Source organism: Protopterus annectens, chromosome 10.part0 (assembly GCF_019279795.1).
Source record: "Protopterus annectens isolate FY-2018-M chromosome 10.part0, PAN1.0, whole genome shotgun sequence".
NCBI lineage: Eukaryota > Metazoa > Chordata > Ceratodontiformes > Protopteridae > Protopterus > Protopterus annectens.
In genome coordinates this window covers 960,194,110-960,212,753 of record NC_056744.1, presented here as the reverse complement: position 1 = coordinate 960,212,753, position 18,644 = coordinate 960,194,110, and the positions used below count along the sequence as shown (strand labels likewise).

General features: G+C 43.2%; 1 protein-coding gene across 1 annotated transcript in view; it reads left to right on the top strand.

The window, feature by feature from the left end:
• LOC122813417 (protein transport protein Sec16B-like) overlaps window positions 1-16,851 on the top strand; it is a 1,253,021-nt gene extending 1,236,170 nt beyond the window's left edge. Inside the window, exon 22 of the mRNA XM_044085733.1 lies at window positions 16,769-16,851. The gene's annotated coding sequence lies outside the window, so the exon portion shown is untranslated. The remainder of the gene's footprint in view (window positions 1-16,768) is intronic.
• The last annotated feature ends 1,793 nt before the right edge of the window (window positions 16,852-18,644 follow it).

The following is an 18,644-nucleotide window of genomic DNA, read 5'->3' as shown; positions in this document are numbered from 1 at the left end:
AACAGGTGTTCACTGCAGTGTGTACATGTTCAGCCTGCACCCGTGATGCCTGTGATGTCATCTGTGTGTGTACGTGTAACTGCATGTGTGTCCACCCTGTGCATGTGAGCATGCCCGGGTTGCTGTTGTGTGGGTGGGCACACACGACGGTCCACACTCTGCCCTTCCATGATTCCACCCCATGTGTATGCATGTCTGCACTCTGCAGATTCTAAGTGTGTGAGCATGCCCAGTAAGCAGCTGTGTAGATGGACACACAGTACAGTGCACACCGCGCCCGTCTGTGATGATACCCCGTGTGCATGTATGTTTCCCCTTCGCGACCACTAGGTGTGAGGGCATGCCCAGTACGCCATTCGGGGATACACAGTACAGTCGGCACCGATGTCTGCTACTAGGCGTGTAGCCATGGCCAATGGCATCCTGCATAGCCATGGTGGCCGTCTAGGTGAGTCATATGTGGTTGGTATGCCACAATGGCTGCCTACATCATGCACGCCGGTTGCCCTCTCATAGGGTATACTGTCTGTGGTGCATCCCGTATCCATGACGTGATGTTGTGCTCCGTAGTTAGTTGGTATTCCCGAGTGCAGCACTACCATGTTACTGTACGCCCACTTTGGGATGGTAACATGCTGTGTGACTGCGCACTCTGTCTTCATTCCCTATCGGCTGCCTTGCCTCTGCAGATGATATCACCCACCTAGGGGTATGCCTCCTGACAGTGCTGTGCTCAGTAATCTCGGTAGCACATTCTGTAAATGCATCATGCTGTAGTGTGTTCATGTAGGTAGGCGTAGGTTCAACTCCCGGGCCTTCCCCGTGTGTGTGTGGGGTGTGTGTGTGTGTGTGTGTGTGTTTCCAGCTGCCCTTGGTGAGAGTAGTTCCTTTAGTCGCTTCGCAACACATACCTTGGCTATTGGCATCTATTCCTTTACGGATGATGTCACCCACCTAGAAGTATGCCTCTGACAGCGCTGTGCTCAGTAATCTCTGTAGCGCGTTCTGTAAATGCATCATGCTGTAGTGTGTTCATGTAGGTAGGCATAGGTTCAACTCCCGGGCCTTCCCCGTGTGTGTGTGGGGGGTGTGTGTGTGTGTTTACAGCTGCCCCTGTAGAGGGTAGTTCTTTTAGATGCTTCGCAACACATACCTTGGCTATCGGCGTCTATTCATTTACGGATGTTGTCACCCACCTAGACGTGTGCCTCTGATGGCGCTGTGTTCAGTGGTCCACGTAGCGCATTCCATACCTGTGTCATACTGTTGTGCAGTTGGGTAGGTGGGGGTAAGGTCAATCACCATGCCTGCCAGCTGTGTGTGTGTGTCTATGCTCCCAGCTGCATGGGTTCATAAGTTATGGCTTTAGAGGTTCCACAGAACACTTATATCCTGCCGACATCTCTGTGTTTGTGGATGGTGAGACGCAGCTCGTGGACTGCCTGTGTGCCTGCTGTGGTTGGCGACCTCCGTAGCGTGTTCTCCACGTGCGCCCTGCTGTGGTGTGGTGGGGTGGTGCTGTGTACGTTACACTCCCGGCCTTGCCACATGTGTCCGTCTGTATCTCTCGATGTATATATACATACTTATGTTATGCCCATAGCGCTGCTCTTGCATGGACAGCTGTCTGTCCCATGTATCGCATATTTGCACGGCTGACACATAGAACTGTGGTACGATGCATATCCACTCATTGTCCATGCAACGTCCATATTCCGGCACACCCTAGAGACATCTGCTGGATATCGTGGCAGACAGCTATCCTTGCTGTACTGACACTGTACCCATACACGCCATAAACCTTGCGTATCATTGCCTGTTTATGGTGTGTGTATGTCTATCTGAGCTGTGTGCATGGTCTTGTGTATGTCCCGCTATAGCCGTCTGTGCAGGTGTCGCCACTATGGGTAATCCTTGTAGACCGCTGTTTCATGTGCACTTCAGCACATACCTGCAGACCGTACTACCCTCCCACGCAGCACGGGAGCAGCCTTAGATCAACCGCTGCCCTGGGCGATAGGGCTCCATGGCCACCACCACAACACATGGTGCCCCATCCTGGTGTACCTACATGACATAACTACTAGAAAGGTGGCCCTGCTAGTGCGCCCTAGGCAGCCAGTTGGCCTATGCCTCTGACCGACTATGAGCACATCCCAAGGGATAGATTTACATTCAGTGTTTTACAAAGGCTAGATTTTAATCCCAGAGGGGGGACCTTATCAACTATACTTTAGAATGCAGATTGAGATGGATTATTAGGTGGAGAGCTGACCAAACACCAGGGCTGAATGATGAAGCACAGATTAAGCCTCTTTTGAGAAGCAGGTGGCTTAAACCCAAATAACAGGAATGTAGTTTAGGTACAGCTATACATTTAACATCTATTAGTCCACTCTTTCAGTTGTTTACCACTGTTTTACATTGATATAATATACATATTTTCTATATATATTGTTAGATTTATAATTGATGAGAATTAGGCATAGTACAATATAATATAATACATGTTTTAATAAGATATTTTTAAAGATGTTAATATATGTGTGTGTATTTAACATTGCGTCTGCGCTTTATATGCTGGGGTTAATTGTTCATTGTTTGATGAGAAATTGACCAATGAAAGTGTAAGGAGGGATATTTAAAGCCTGGATGCTTTTATGTTATGTGTAAGTCTGACGGAGCCTACGGGTGAAAGCGCTTACTTGTATATAAAGGAACCTTTTTATACCATTTGGGCACTGTTCTGGACAATTTCTACATTGACTGTTTCATCTACCTATGTGTTTTTTGGATTGTGTGCCATAAGGTGCCAGCGGTTATTTTATGTTGATTAGGTTTATTCCATGGTCAATTGACATTAATCATATTAATTCATTAAAGGATCTTCTTTATAAGTGGGAACGCCATAGTTTAACCATCCTATGACCTTCCTAGTTGAAGTTGTTAGTGAGCCATTAGTATGTGTTCCACAGGTCGCCCATTTGTTCCGCATTATGGAAGCGAGTGATCCCCATTTTGGTGATGGCAGATTGAGAGCTGTGTACGCCGGTATTCGCACGATGGTCTGACTTTGTATGGGGAATGTCTAATGTAGTCCCTATCTGTATTTCCTGTGCTATGCCTTACTGCAGCTGTGTAATTCCACCAGGTTTCCAGTTATGGGTGCCATCTTGGTCGTACGCTTGTCCATCCATGGGAATTGCCTACTGGACACTGATATAGGGCTGTACACATTTCACACCTGCTTTCAGCATTATCCGATGGATGCATTGCATCATTAGTGGGGAGTAAGGCATGTGCTATACCCACATCCCTCCCACGGGGAGGGCCAATGGATTATCTGCCAAAAACACCGAGCCCCATTTCTGCATACCCAGGATCCCATGGCTGCAACCCTCGACAGTGCACATTACACATCCTTCATGTGTGCGGGACTGGGATGTGGACGCACTTCTATGGACTCGACAATCTGGGGATTTCTGTTCATATGTCCTGCATTTCATGGACACTTGTCATCAACCTTAAACATGCTGGCGGTGCATATGTCTAGCTGTGCCGTAGTCACGGCTGTCATTTCTTCTGGGTCGATCGCAGCTGGTTGATATTGCGAACGGATCAATTTTTGGAGTCCTACAATGGACACCAATGTGCATATGTAAAGTGTAGAACTTGTTGGACTGTCACCATCTGGCCAGTGGTTTTGACTGATGCTGTATGTTCCCCAATCGTGGATGTCTGTTTGACTACCCATATTATGTATTACTTGGCCTATCTATATCCATGTTCCAGTAAGCGGAAATACAGCAAACCTTGAGTCCTGGTCATCTTCATAAAAGACATTAATGAACATAAACCAGACCAAAACAGACGATGACAAAAACGATACACTCCACAGTCCAAAGATACTGAGCACTTTCACCCACTAACATGGGGCATCGTCAGAGTACGAAATACATTAGATAGTCGTCCCTTATATACTTCCTTCAGAGTCAGTTTAAAGACAATTAATCAATAAACTTGCTCATAGTTAAGTGGACAGTGCTCCAAGTCTTAAAGATAAAGTGACATAAAAATCAGTGTTGCATACATTACTTAATGGAAACATTAATACAACAACAATGTGTTAATATAAATACAATATTGGTCAATACAATCAGTATATTGAAACATAATTGATAATTGTTGTGAGTAAACCTTAGAATGTAGTGTGTTGATAATGATATTGTATATTAATGTGTATAATTGTTGCATTAAGATTCCAAATCATTGAATAAATAAGTACAATTAAATGCATATTTTGTATAAATATGAATGTAAATAAGAGTCACAATGTTAAATATAAATATGACTGTATATAACTATATCAATATGATATGGAATAAACTGTAGTTGTTTACATCTTGTTTTCGAGTGACATATCTATGTCCATGCATATATACGGGCCGTCGGACTGCTGTGTGTAGATATATACATGTGAACCCCTCGTTTCATACCTTGCTTTGTTACTGTCTGTGGATTACCTGTGTACACACATCTATTACCATACCATACCTTTCCACTATACAGGTTCTGGCATGGTGTATGGCTGGTTGGCCCTTAATCTTGCTGTGTGTTACATTGACCTGTGTCTATCTGGCAATTCGCTGGCGTGTCATGTGAGACCTTCTTGCTTCTATAGGGACCTGATCCCGTAATTGTGACGTGCTTCCACTGGCCATATATTTCTCTGTCGTCTGGGATCTGTGTGTAACCAGTCCTTTCAGGACACTTTCTATTGTTGTTCTTTTTTGGTTACATATATGAGTACTTTGGTATGTTGTGCTATTATTGTGTGTGGAGCATTTCTCCACGGGCCTCTGCTGACACTGGACATATATCCAGCTAGCCTAGCCCGGTCAACAAGTGTGAGCCAACTAAACACAATTCATACGGTGGCACCTTCTGACAAGTGGGTCGGGTTACAGATGCATAACCGTCGTCAATCCATACTACTAACACACACATTATTCTGTCCACATTCTATGTTTGTCTTATCACATAGCATGTGTTTCTCACTATTTCTAACGGTACTTTACATGGCATTGTCCGATTCCATACTTTCAGAGGCTGACAGTTTTGAGACATGTATAATTGACGTGGAGGACACAGCATTAACTTTCCCTGCTGTGAGCGGATCACACACGCACACGCGCACTTGCATTTCCTAATTGTGGGTTACGTGCAGGCGCACATGCATATCCGTATTCTGTTTACATATGTTTACTGGGTCTGTGTGGTTACGTGGTCTGTATTAGTTGTGACTGTTCCGGTAACATATCTCTGATCAGGTTGACGGACGTGTGCGGAACACACTTTCACCTTTACACATGTAACAGTCTTTGCGGCATGGACGCATTACGTACACGTTCACATTTATATGTTCTATAGTCGTAATTCAAACGGGACTGCATTCACATTTGCCAGTTGCTGTGACCACTACACATTAGCTGTTCTGTCTCATTTATATGCATACCCATGGTACTTAGCTAAATTTACATATCCCCCCACCCCACCCCGCACTCACGTACGTCACAGGCATCCATTCTCCTGTTGGGAAAAGTGCGGTACTACATGTTAAACATTCCTTATTCCCTACCGCTCATGGCCCAGGATGCATATGTCGTGACCGCAGGGATATTCAGATCACAGGGGCTTATATCCCCTACGCATACAGGCCTTCGATTGTCAGGGTGTTCCTGTGGTGCTTTGGGTTTGGTCTTGTCTGCCTAGTGTACAGAACTGCCCTGACCATGTACGAATGTCAGACGAGTCACATGGGCACGGTTTATCCGTGTCTATGATACCATATCCCCCCCATTATTCCTAACCATGTGCGCTGATTGGCTGGCGTGCCCGTTGTAGATCTTGTTATAGTAATTGCACACGGTCTGGTCGACCAGACCTATTTCCATTACTATACCTCGGTATTTATAACCTGTCTCGCTATATTACATGGGTTTAACATTGCGTGACAGCTTTCACTGAGCCACGGACATGTCCGTTGCTTAGTTTGGGGCAGTCCCGCTCTGCTACATACATTTAACATGGCGGAACAGGTTGAACAGCTCAGCAACGGGGACATCGAGCTCTCTGTCACTGTTTAGTATTGAATCGCTATGTTGACTTTGTTTCACATAGCGAGACAGTGTCGACATTGGTAAAGGACATCTCGCGCAGTACGTCCGCACCGCCGCGGGTGCCATATGTCTCCGGTTGGGCGGCAGACAGGCATTATGCTGTGCCATTATGTCTGGGAATATATGGTTTCTTTCCCTAAATGATATGGCATACTAGCAATGACCCGCGTCTGGGTGTGGGTACTGCTGTATTTACCCACGGTTGCCTTTGTGTGGTCAGGAGCAGCCTTAGGTCAAGTGGTGCCCTAGGCAAAAGGACTCCATGGTGCCCCCACCACATCACCCGCTACCCCCATCCTGGTCTACCTACACCAAATAAATACTGGAAAAGTGCCCCTAGTAGAGCGGCACCCTAGGTGGCTGCCTAGTTGGCCTATGCCTAAGGCCGGCTATGTGTGTGGTCCCTCGGGCATCGGCCTCGGGAACGCACCATGTCTGCCGTGGGTATATCTAGCATTACCCACATCCGGGCGTGGTTTATTGCTATGATATTCCGTGTGTACAGACACGTGTGTTTGGACAACCTACAATAGCTTCTGCTATTGGCATACAATGCTGTGGGTGGTGCCGGTTACCATACATATGCCTTTCTCAAAAGCCGACTTCACACTTCTAAACACTAGTGTGGTCTCCTTTAAGGCCCCTGAGCCAGTGGTAAACATTACTCAAACCGCTGAATCACTTACATATGCCTTCTACCAGCACCTACAGGACTGCATGGATCAGGCAATCCCATACAAAACTGAGACTCTTTGTATCAAAGCCAAGCATCCGGTCTGGTGGACCCCAGCCATAAACAAGCTCTACAACAAAAGGAGGAAGCTACTACAAGATAGAGCAGAATCCTTGTAAGGTAAGACACCCTTGCTCATTATATGTGAAGAACTACGAGCTCTCATAAAATCATCCAAGGCAAATTCGAGAGATAAATCACCAAGGACTCAAAAGACAATCATAAGGCCTTCTTTAGCTATGTTAGACACCTGGGAGGACACTCCCAGATATGCTCAGACTGAGTTCAAAATGATGTGAAGATTACTGAACCTACACACATTGCCAACATACTGGCTGACAGGTTCAGTGCAAACTTCTCCCCCCCCCCAAATGGAGAGATATCTATACCAGAGGATTGTAGCCGCCAGAACATCTGTAACGCCCAGGTGGGAAATGCTCTCTCCAAGGCAGTAAACACAGCATCCATGGGACCAGATGGTGTCCCCGGCTGTGTACTCCATGAACTCAATGAGTAATTAAACCCGCAGTTAGGACAGCTGTTTAATCTTAGCCTCACCTCAGGATACGTACCCAAGTAGTGGCGCAAGGCGACTGTAGTCCCACTTCACAAGGGCGGTGCCTCCACTGACCCTGGTAATTACCATCCCATTAGCTTGACAAGCCTTATCTGCAAAGCCATGGAGAAGGATCATAATGGAACTCATAGATAAAGACATAGGGGACTTGCATACTTTGGATCCAACCCAGTTTGGCTTGGTCAAAGGCAGATCATGCCTTTTAAACTTGGTTGACTTTTTAGGAACAGTCACCAAGGCCATTGATGAGGGTAAGGCAGTCCATACAGCCTACCTTGACCTGGCAAAGGCCTTCGACACAATACCCCCCTCAGGTATCATTGAAAAACTCATTAGCTTGAATGTAAACCCATACATCACAAGATGGATTGCAAACTGGCTAAGTGACAGAACCCACACAGTCAGAGTTGCTGGCGCCATGTCAGACTCACAGCCGGTCACAAGTGGTGTCCCACAGGGCTCAGTCCTGGGTCCACTCTTTTTTGGCATCTACTTTTCCGAAGTACAAGCAAACACAGGGGGGTTATGGCTGACAATGTTTGCAGATGACTGCGAACTGGGTGCCATAGTCGGAAACACATCTGACACAGATATCCTTCAGAAGGGCCTCACATATATGGATAACTGGTGCCAGAGACATGGCCTACAGCTAAATGCCAAGAAATGCATAGTCATACCCTTCGGGAAAAACAAGGTTACCCCTAGCTACCATATAGGTGGCAATCCACTGAGCACAGAGGAAGTTACCAGGGATCTGGGGACCCAGGTTGTCAGTAACCATTCGTTCGACACTCACGTTGCTAAAGTAGTTAGGTAGACCTTCTACATTGCCCACCTGATCATGAAGGGATTCACATCTAGATCAAGGGAGGTCATCGTCCCCCTGTACTCATCACTCATTAGACCTATGATTGAGTACAATGCCCCATTCAGAATGTATCTGACCCGACACCTGCAGCAGCTGGAAAGGCCCCAACAGTTCATCACCAAACGGATGCAGGGTCTCAGGAATATGTCTTATGCTGCCCGACTGAAAGGAATCCAGCTCTATTCAGTCGCATACCACTTGCTCAGAGGTGACCTGTGCCTGACATACAAGGCCATGTCGAACCCAGATTTGATGACTATGCTTCACCTAAAGAATCTAGATCCCTCAGAACCACAAGGGCAGGAGACTTAAACCTTGACACGGTCATTAATAGAATGTGCTTGAGGGACAGATTCATCACCCAGAGACTCACTATGCTGTGGAACAACATCCCAGTACATGTGAGGCAGAGCACCTCGCTGGCCTTGTTCAAGAGGAATCTTGACCAATGGATGGGAGATTGCAGCTATACCCCAGGGATTACTTCAGTGTCACTGCTTGACAGAGGTACAGCAATATAATAGGCATAGTTTTCTTCAAACTGAAGGGGTGGCGAATGCAACATAACTATGGGCTAGGCTTATAGATGCCCTTGGGCGGATAGCCTACTATGAACCTATGAACCTATGTTCATAGTTTGTCCCATTCACACTTGTCTATCCCCTGTCCTCATTCGTACGTGGATATTTCTGTGGCACATGATTGAACTATGTATTACCTGCAGGTATGCTGTGTACAGTGCACATATGTTACGATTGATTACAGTGTATCTGTGTACCTACCTCTGTGATACTGAGGACTACCACACATCCTTCGCAGCATTACATGCATATGTCCATACTATTATTCGTTGGCCTGTGGGGGGTTGTCAGAGCGAAGGTTACACGTGTCCCTGTTTGTGCACGCATCATGGTGGTCTTTGACCGGCCTCCGTTGCTATCGTGGGATGGACGGTGGTGTTGGTGTGTGTTTGGGTTGTGTTTCCACTGCCGATACATCAGTGGGGGGTTGGGTTGGCACATGTTCCTCTTTGCAGGGGGCCCCATCCTGGACATTTGTGTCATGCGTCGACACTTGGCACGTGCCATATGTCCTGTGATATTCCCACAGTCATGTATGCCTTCCTGCATTACTACTGCGTGTTACTGGCAGTTTGTATCTGGTATGCATGGCTATTATGTTGGATAGCTTAGGCTATTCCCATGATATGACATACCCATTCATCCAGGCATATACATGTTATTCAATCCTTTGCATTGGCCGTGGGTGTTTGGCCATCCAGCACCACTATTATCTATGTGTGATGTCCCACCTTCACCTTCTGTGCATGTGGCACCCTGTTGGGGTGTCCTGCTTGGTGGGCGGATGTTCCGCCCTATGTGTTGTGTTTGACATGTCTGCATAGCTAATCATCGGTACAGTGGCTGCACATACTGCTTTGTCCAGATGTGTACAGTTATGGACACCATGGCGTGTGAACACCTATGGGGTTTCGACAGGTCCATACCACATGCGGGATGTACGCATTCTGCCGACACATTCACATGCAGCCATTTGGATATCAGTACCTGAGGTGGGATGTTGACATGTGGGGTACATATTTGCACGCGTGGCACTGCCTAGGACAATACTTCATACTACATTTGAGGTATACCCACTGTGTGCAGGTGTGCAGCTGCGCAAGGCTGCTAGCTGGGTTGGGTGGACGGTCGTACATGGGTGCGGGTTACGTGCTATGACGGGGCTGTTGTGTATTACATTTGCATGCATGGGTTCTGCTTCTGGATATTACACTTCGGCATACACCGTCCTATGTGTATGTGACGGGCACGTTGCTGGGTGTAGTACATGTTGCTATGCACATGTTTGTCTGTGTTTAGGGTATCTGGTTTCCTTCTGGTTGTTATATAGACACGGCTGCCCGGCTGTGTACTCTCACTACTGCTGGTGACCATGCCCATGGGGCTACTTGTGTGTAAGTGCGGCGCGCTGACATGCTGCAGTACACCCTCACTGGGTATGCCCACTGACAGTGCATTGCATGACGGACACGGTATTATGCGTATCCTTTGTTCCTTGGACGGGTACAATTTGGACTTCGTGGGTTAATGTTTGGTTCTCCGTTTTGTGTAGACGGGTACTATGTTGCATACTCTGCGTACATTTCATTATCCACAGACACTGGCTGGTGCGGTTACTGTTGCAGGTGGCCTGTGACAGTCAGCACTTTAGGTTGCTCCTCGCCTGCTGGCTTGGCCACGCCTACGGGCGCATCCTACTTGGGCTCACGCACGTGCCCTCTGCACGCGGTTGTGGTTGCAGCGCGCACTCATTACTATGCATGTGGTGCTGCTACGCCGATTATACACTGCACTGCCGGCGCATGCCTTACACCGGCCTTGCGCCGAGCTTCATGAATCCGGGGGAATGTTTTAGCTAATATTCAAAAGCCTAGATGGGAGAGATTCAGACCATCCCTGGCAAATCATTTTGGCCTGTTGACCATCTCCTTCCATGCTGACAAATATTGCACCCCCTTAGAATGACACCAGAAACTAATCCAGTTATTAAAGTCAATCATCTTTTGTTCATATTGTGGCATCATCCTTGGAGGAGGTAAAATGCTGCTCAATGCTAGGCTCATTCCAACCTGAGACACATATTCCGAGACCTTGATGATGTCTGTCTTCATATAGTCTAGGGAGGTATGTTTCCAGTCATTTATTCCCACATGGTCTATGGCTGAGTCATATTGGTAATTGTGGTCCAATGACCTGAGTGCATGCATAATGTGGTGGATCCTAGCCCCTGATAAGCAACTGACCGTGACTTTCTCCTTACTCAGCCTGCTGAGAGAGACATCAATGTGTCTCACAATGGAGTCTCCAATGACTAGAATGTTGGATTGTGTGGTGGCTTGCCTTATGGGCTTAGAAGTAGGGCTCCATGAGTTGTTGATTTGGGTGTTGTTTTGAAAGAGTGCATTTGGGGATACTGAGGGTATTTGTTATGTGTACTTCATCTAGGAGGTCTTTGTGGTTTAGGAAGGTTACATTTAATTGCCTCTCTTTATGTGGGTTGAAATTTCTGCTTTGAATTGTGGCTGTAGAGAGTGCACCCCCTAATAACAACTACCCACAGGCTACTGAAGTCCAATTAAAAATCTCACATCACTGCCTCCAATTAATGTGACATCCAGTCAATATCCCACTGGACAGCCACCAAATAATGTGATGTTCCTTACTATCTTGGATCAGTAACTAAGGAGCTTCAGTCCTTACTACTGACTCCAGTAAGATACTGTCACTTAAACAGGAGTAATATTTCATAATTATTCCCTAACAACACAACAGGAACATGCTCTGTAACCTAGGACTGGACCGTATACTTCTGCCCACCCCAAATATAGCTCCTTATTGCACACTTCAGAGAAATATGACCCAGTTTAAGTTCTCTGATACACTCACACTTAAATTAAATCTTATACATTCAAACACTTCTGGGAAAGCCTGACACAGATTTCCAGCTGTGTCCCTTCTGCAAAATAAATGGTAACACGCTGCCACCAGAGTGTCTACATGCCCTTTCAATGGGATGTCCAGTTATTAAAATTAGATATTAAAACAAATAGTAGCAAATGACCTAAAGCAGACAGGCTTTCAGAGAGGACTAAGTAGTCATCAAAGTAGGTATAAGCACTCTAAAATCACTAAGGAAAACACTGATTGACCAGCCAAAATGTAAGATAATAAAAATATTTAATAATGAGCAAAATGATTAAAAATATAAAAACAGCAATTTCCAATAAACAAACAGAACTCAATCATCAGGAAAATGAATTCAATACTGAAGGGCAGAAATCCACCATTCAGAAAAACTCTGATTAGTCATCATTTTCTACCTGACTAAAGGACACTGTCCCTGATCTAAACTAAATTATTCCAACAGAGCAAAGGCATGCTTACAGTTCTTGGTGAGTCCTTTTTGGGTATCCACTGCACAGTACAACTGTAACTGTAAGTATAACTGACTTCAGCTGTCTTCAGCAGGCTCTTTTATAGACCAGTGTATCTGTCACAACAGTTTCAGGTCTAATTTTCATTTCACATTTTGAACATCAACCAGCAGCTGTTTACCAAAGTTCCTTCCTGTCTTTCAGCTTCTGACAGTAGCACATACCAACTGTCAACATTCCAATTGCAACATCTGCAAATTAGCTGATTCTGAGATGGTCTGCAGTTAGAATCTTCTTCACAAATATGCACAGTCAAATGTAAAGGAACACTGATCAAGTCTTTAAAACATTCTGTACAGATTATAAATCAACATGTAAGAACTTATTTACAGTATTGTGGCTAGTCATGCTGACATATATTACACAGGTTAATCTGAAATTATGTACTAAAACTTCAGACATGCTAGCACAAATGACAGTGTCTAATTTCTTCATATTTGTTAGTAGACAAAATGAAGAAAAACATCACTAATTGGAAAATGCTCCCTTCAGACTTGGATCAGAAGCTACAGCTACGCACAGTGACATTTTTATATGCTGCCACTGCAGCTATACAGTTTCTAAGCCTTTACAGAGATGACACCCAGTGATTTCCTGAAGATGATAAAGAACTTCTTAACAAGTTTCATATGAGGGGGGGGGCTTCTAAACTCAGAGTATCCCAAGATGGATTCACACTCACTAGGGTTTGGGTCAGTCTGGGGCTCCCAGACCCATATGTATATTTTTCAGGCAGTTCAACTTAATTATTTTGCAGTACTATTTTCTGATGCTTATGATGATAAATGAAAGCATATGGTAATTTGACAGATATCCCTAGAGCCATGGACTACACTGTATGGCTGCTGTAGATGGTTTTGGACCAGGGCTGTCTCCTGGATGCTGAGAAATTGTAGATGGGCATAATATGTGCTCTGCCATGGAGAGAAAACTTGACACTCTGGAAGGCTTTTATACTCCCAGTAGGAGGTCACTTGAGCATCAGTAGCAAAGAAAAAGAATCATTTAAAAATTAGTGTATGAAAGGCAAGGAATTAGATATTGAGATCAACTAATCAAAGGAAAGGATTGGACAAACTGACATTTGGATATAACCAGTGTTTGGTTTGTGTGAAGGGTTGAAGCTAGAGTTTGAGACTGTTAGCCATGGCTAGAAAATTGAATGTCAACAGGATCAGTGTCACAGACCAGATCTAACTGATTGCTTTATTTCAGGGAGAGGACAGTATCAAGTAATAAAAGGAATGATCATCTGAGAATATGGTGAGTTAAGGAATGTTATGGTAATGACAAGCAAGCAATGGTAGGAAATTTGGGAATGGGACTTGCATATAAATTGCATAACTAAAACAATATCAGCAGATTGCCTTCTCTACTGGGTGTAAAACTAAAAGCAAGAAATTCAGGATATTCACCTGGACATTTCTGAACAAATGTTGTTATCCCCCAGCTAAACTTGACCATGTTTTTCAGAGATTTCAGGCAGCTGTTGGCATTATAGATATGGGAAAGCAGCACCTGGAGCCCACCTTACGGACTTTAGGAAAGAACATGATTTGACTGGTTGTGAGACAAGTTTTTAAACAGGAAATAACACTTTTAGAGGGACTACTAATGCTAGGATTGGATTTTGTGGTACAGTTTACCTCCCTAGAAAAAAAAGAAAGTCAGTCTTCTTTATAATCACTGTGGCTAAAAACACAAAAAAAATCCCAAAAAGCCATCTCAGGGAAGTAAAAATGTGACACCCCTCAGATATGTGGGACATTGGGGATGTTTTAGATGAAATTCACACAAGAGAAAGTAAAACGCTGCAGGGTAGGAAGCTACACTCTCACAACAGGATGTGGAGCAGTTGGATAGCATACCTGAATTGCTTCAGTAGATCAGAGGAATGAACACAATAGAATGTCTGGATGCACATCTTTTGGTTGGTGGATTGATTTAACCCACAAAGGAGGGACCCGCTTTTTTTCTTCTTTAATGATCACCATGCTGATTAAAACTGTTTGATGGGCATCAAAGAAGCTCACAGGGAACATGTCTATGACTATAAGAGGTAAAATACATGCATTAATAATTTTGTGGATCAAGACTGTATTACATGTTGCTCCCACAATGTTATACTTTCATCATGTTTGGTTTTCATTAAAGATGAAAATAAATGGTGACCAAATAAGACAGGCAAACATCAAGAATAGAGACATTCTGCGCCACTTATGTAAAAATGTCAAGAGACATAGTTTGAGATGTTGAATGCAGACTCTCTTTTGGGGAAAAAAAAAGAGTCCAATAAATCCAAACTGAAATAGAAACAACTGCCTAAAGGTTTATATGGGCCTTAAGAGAAATAAGGATGTCCAACTAAAAAGAGGGATAATTCCGCCTCCTGATCAGGAAGCAGTGTACCTGTCTCATAATATGCTATAATCACAAATCAGGTAAGTTTAAAATAGTTTATGTTGTATATAAGGGGCATTGGTTTAAATGTTCAGTCAATTGTCCTAAACTTTCATATAATGCATGTTTGTGAATGTGTTGAGACTTGAAGTTAGTTTCAAGTAATACAACTTGCAATGAGTCCCTTCTTTTGGAATATTTCTCCTTTGTTCGAGCTGGTCAGTTATGGAATTGATAAACTGATATATTCATTTAGGAGTGAGGTATTTGCTCCCCACATCAGGGGATGCAGTGGGGCTTCCACCTTACAAAAATGCTTGCAGTTATCTTTTTCTACCTTTTGTGTTTTGGGAATTACTTTTCAGTGTTTCTGATACTCGGCATTTGCCATTCAAACTTCCATAGCAGACCAGTATTTCAATGTGCAAAATAAAATATGTTTTATTCTGTGATCAAAATGGTGTTTCAATTGCTAGGCATAATTTTTAAAATAGGAATAGAAGCCTTCAGGCTGTGTTTCAGTGTAGTGCAATTGAGCATAGATGGCTAAGCTAATGCCTACAAACCAAACTTGGATATAGATAATGGAGTTTAATATGCCTTCATCTGTCACAGCCCATCCTGCAGACAGTGACTAAAACATCTTATAAAACATTGTTTGTTGCAGACTGAAACATAAAAGTCTTACAAAACATTTTAACACTATGGTTCATGGTTCCCAGAAGTTATAAAACTTGTCACATCTGGTTCATTTGTGTAGTATAACGTTATCCAGCACAGTTGTCATATCACATCACACACATGTGCTGTAACCTAGTTTTCTTTTGTATAAATGACCATTGAATCATGCACAACATCATGAAAGCAGCAAAGTAATTGTGTGACATGGTGACAGTGGAGTAGTATGCTGTTTTAAAGCTTCACCAGGTAAACACAAAAAGGCATGCGAAGTACGGGAAGTAATTATCCATTGCCTAGTGAGGTGTGATCTCATCACAAAGAGACAAAACAAATATCAGTTTTGACTGTAGTAGATACATTTACAACTAAACATGAGAAAAAAACTTAATATACCTGCTTTTTTCCTATAATGTAATTATTACCTCAGGTAAAGTAACACCTTGAGGTAAAAGATGTTTCTGATCTCCAGTAGTGTTCTTCATACATGATATCATGCCAAGTTTGTGCTAGTACGCCATTTAAGAATTCATTCTATGTCTCCTGGTATGACATAAGTAATGTATACATTGTGTCAGTTGTTGTTCTTTATGTTTTCTATTATTTTCTGTTTCCCCACTGCCTGCTAACCATTAGTTCTTCTGCATCCAGTTAGCCCATTTGTTCCATCAGTGAGCCAACAATCATTTAGCTCATTTGTTGAGACCACAGGAGGGCATCATTTAGTCAGTCATTGGGGTGTTTTACCATGTCCAACCCCCCAAACCTGCATTGGATGATGGAGCATGGTTTATAATGTTCGTTTTTCTACATGTACACTAATGTTTATGTCTGGCTCCAGCTGTAGTATACTGTACATAGCAGGCCCAACTCCCACCACATCTTACCTTTAATCACAGCTCAGTTGCTCCTGGCATAGAACTTGTACTGATCCCAACTGCTGCCAGTTCAGCAGTGAGCCTAGCCTCCTACTCTTCTCCCAGGATGAATGAGCTGGCTTTGTTCATTCACTACAGTCCTCACGTCATCTGAGTCTCACTCAGGAAGTTAGGTTCTGTGCCATGAAGCCAGACAGAGCAGTGTTAGTTTTTTAATAACTTCTAAAATAAACTTATGTCCAGTGCCTCAAAGTATGTATCAAGCTCACACTTGGGTTGTGAGACAGATTTAAATTTCACTACGTTGGGATACTGAATCATCTATTATGCTAAAAATTTGAGTTTAATAAGGAATGCAGTATTCTATCTGTTCATTTTAGTTCAACATAAATCATCTTGTAAATGATAATCTAATTTTTATTGCATTTCTTTCCACACAGGTCAAGAAAAAGTGAAAATAATGTTTATGTTTAAGGCAAGAAAGAAAGAAAAATACAAACATTAAACCTACATTTCATCTTCATCTTTGTGGTTACAGATGAGTTTCGTGTCTTGCTATCAAAATGAAATATTTTTTTTTCTGTGTGGTTTCTGACTCCATGTTTTCTGGCCATCAAGTGAGTCCATTCATTCATCTGCATGTCCCCAACACAACAGTATGAGGTGATTAGTGAGGTCATCATTTGGGCAGCCATGGAGGCGGCTTCTGCTTTTAATGGAATCTTAACAATGAAGACATTTTTTGGTAGCTGACATGCTATGCTACTGTTAAATAACTTCAATTGTTGGGTTAAGTAAAGAAATCTGCAACAATGTATGGGTCTTTTAAACAAACAGATGGCCTTTGGACTGCAAAAAGAAATCCTACTAGTGTATAGTTTTGCCTGTCTCATTTTCATGTCTTCAGTGATTATTATTTTACTTTAAGCAAAAGAATTGTTATACCTAAACCAAAACACAAATGTGAGTAGTTCTGATTTGAATTATAATATAATAATAATAATAATAATAATAATAGATGTAATTTTAGTGACAATAGCATGTAGTCTCTTCTGTCTGTACAAAATATTAATACTCTACCAAAAAAGTTTTAGATATTATAGACTTGACTACTCAACTTGGTATCTCCAAACATTGAGGAAATGTAAAATTACTTATGTACTTTGGGGAAATACCTGATATGAATGATAAGCAATATTTTGGTTGGATTTCAGAAACAAGTAGTGCACTGCATTAAATAAAATTGCTTGATGAGCAGCGATGTACAGGGTAGGCCCAATTCAGAAATACAGGTAGGGCCATCTTTCGACCTGGCTAAACAGCATGGTTCATACCTTATGCAAATGATTATATACGTGAGATGGAAATGAGCAGCATTATGCTAATGTACAAAGGTGATTACAAATGATGGTAAACACCATGGCAGATTGATTTAGAAATGTATAAAATCTGAATGTCAAGCTGTGGCCACCAAGAAAATGTACACCGTAATGTCTTTTGTAAACAAAGAGTGAGACCACTCTAAGATGCTAGGATTAGTATCTGAATTAATAGAGGGGAATATATTAGAGACCAGTCTCATAGTCAATGTCCACAATGATGTGCATTGCTGCCCTCAGTATTCCAAAAATAAACTCTGAGTATGCCTAACATGTCACCAACTTAGTAACAGGGACACAGTCAAATGCTGTTGTGTAGACAGGGACACCATACACGAGTTTGTAGACAACTGTAGTTCTTGCATGAAATCCCATAGGATGCATGGAATATTGATTCTTGTGGACACTAAAGAATCAGTAGCATTGTATCCTTGCTCTAGAGACCTTTTAACATCCAACAGGGGACACGGGGGCACATCAGAAGCATCCCCTTTTTGAATTCTATACCATTTTCTTGATGCTCTGCTACAGCATGTGGAGGAACATGTGAAGTTCCTGGTTTACTATGACTTATGCAAATAGCAGTAAGTTGAACAGCCGATGTCTGAAATCACGGTTTCCAAGGGGCAGAAAATTGAACCAAAAGTGGTCAACCAGGTTTAGTTGAGTTGCATGGTGCACTCGACCTTTCGGCAAGTGATGTGCTGAGACTGTGGCAGGAGGTCATGCTTCAGTAAGGAACAGGGAAGTAGCCCATTTCTTCTTTGTAGTGTGATCTCTGAGTTGGTATATTTAATGTGCAGGGGGTGTGCAGGGAGGCATAGTGCCCCTGCAAAATAGTAGAGGTAAGCTAAGTAACACAACTGGAAGACAGGAATGTCAAAAATGTCATATACACATTTTTGTGTTTACTATTTTTGACATTCTGGTCTTCTGA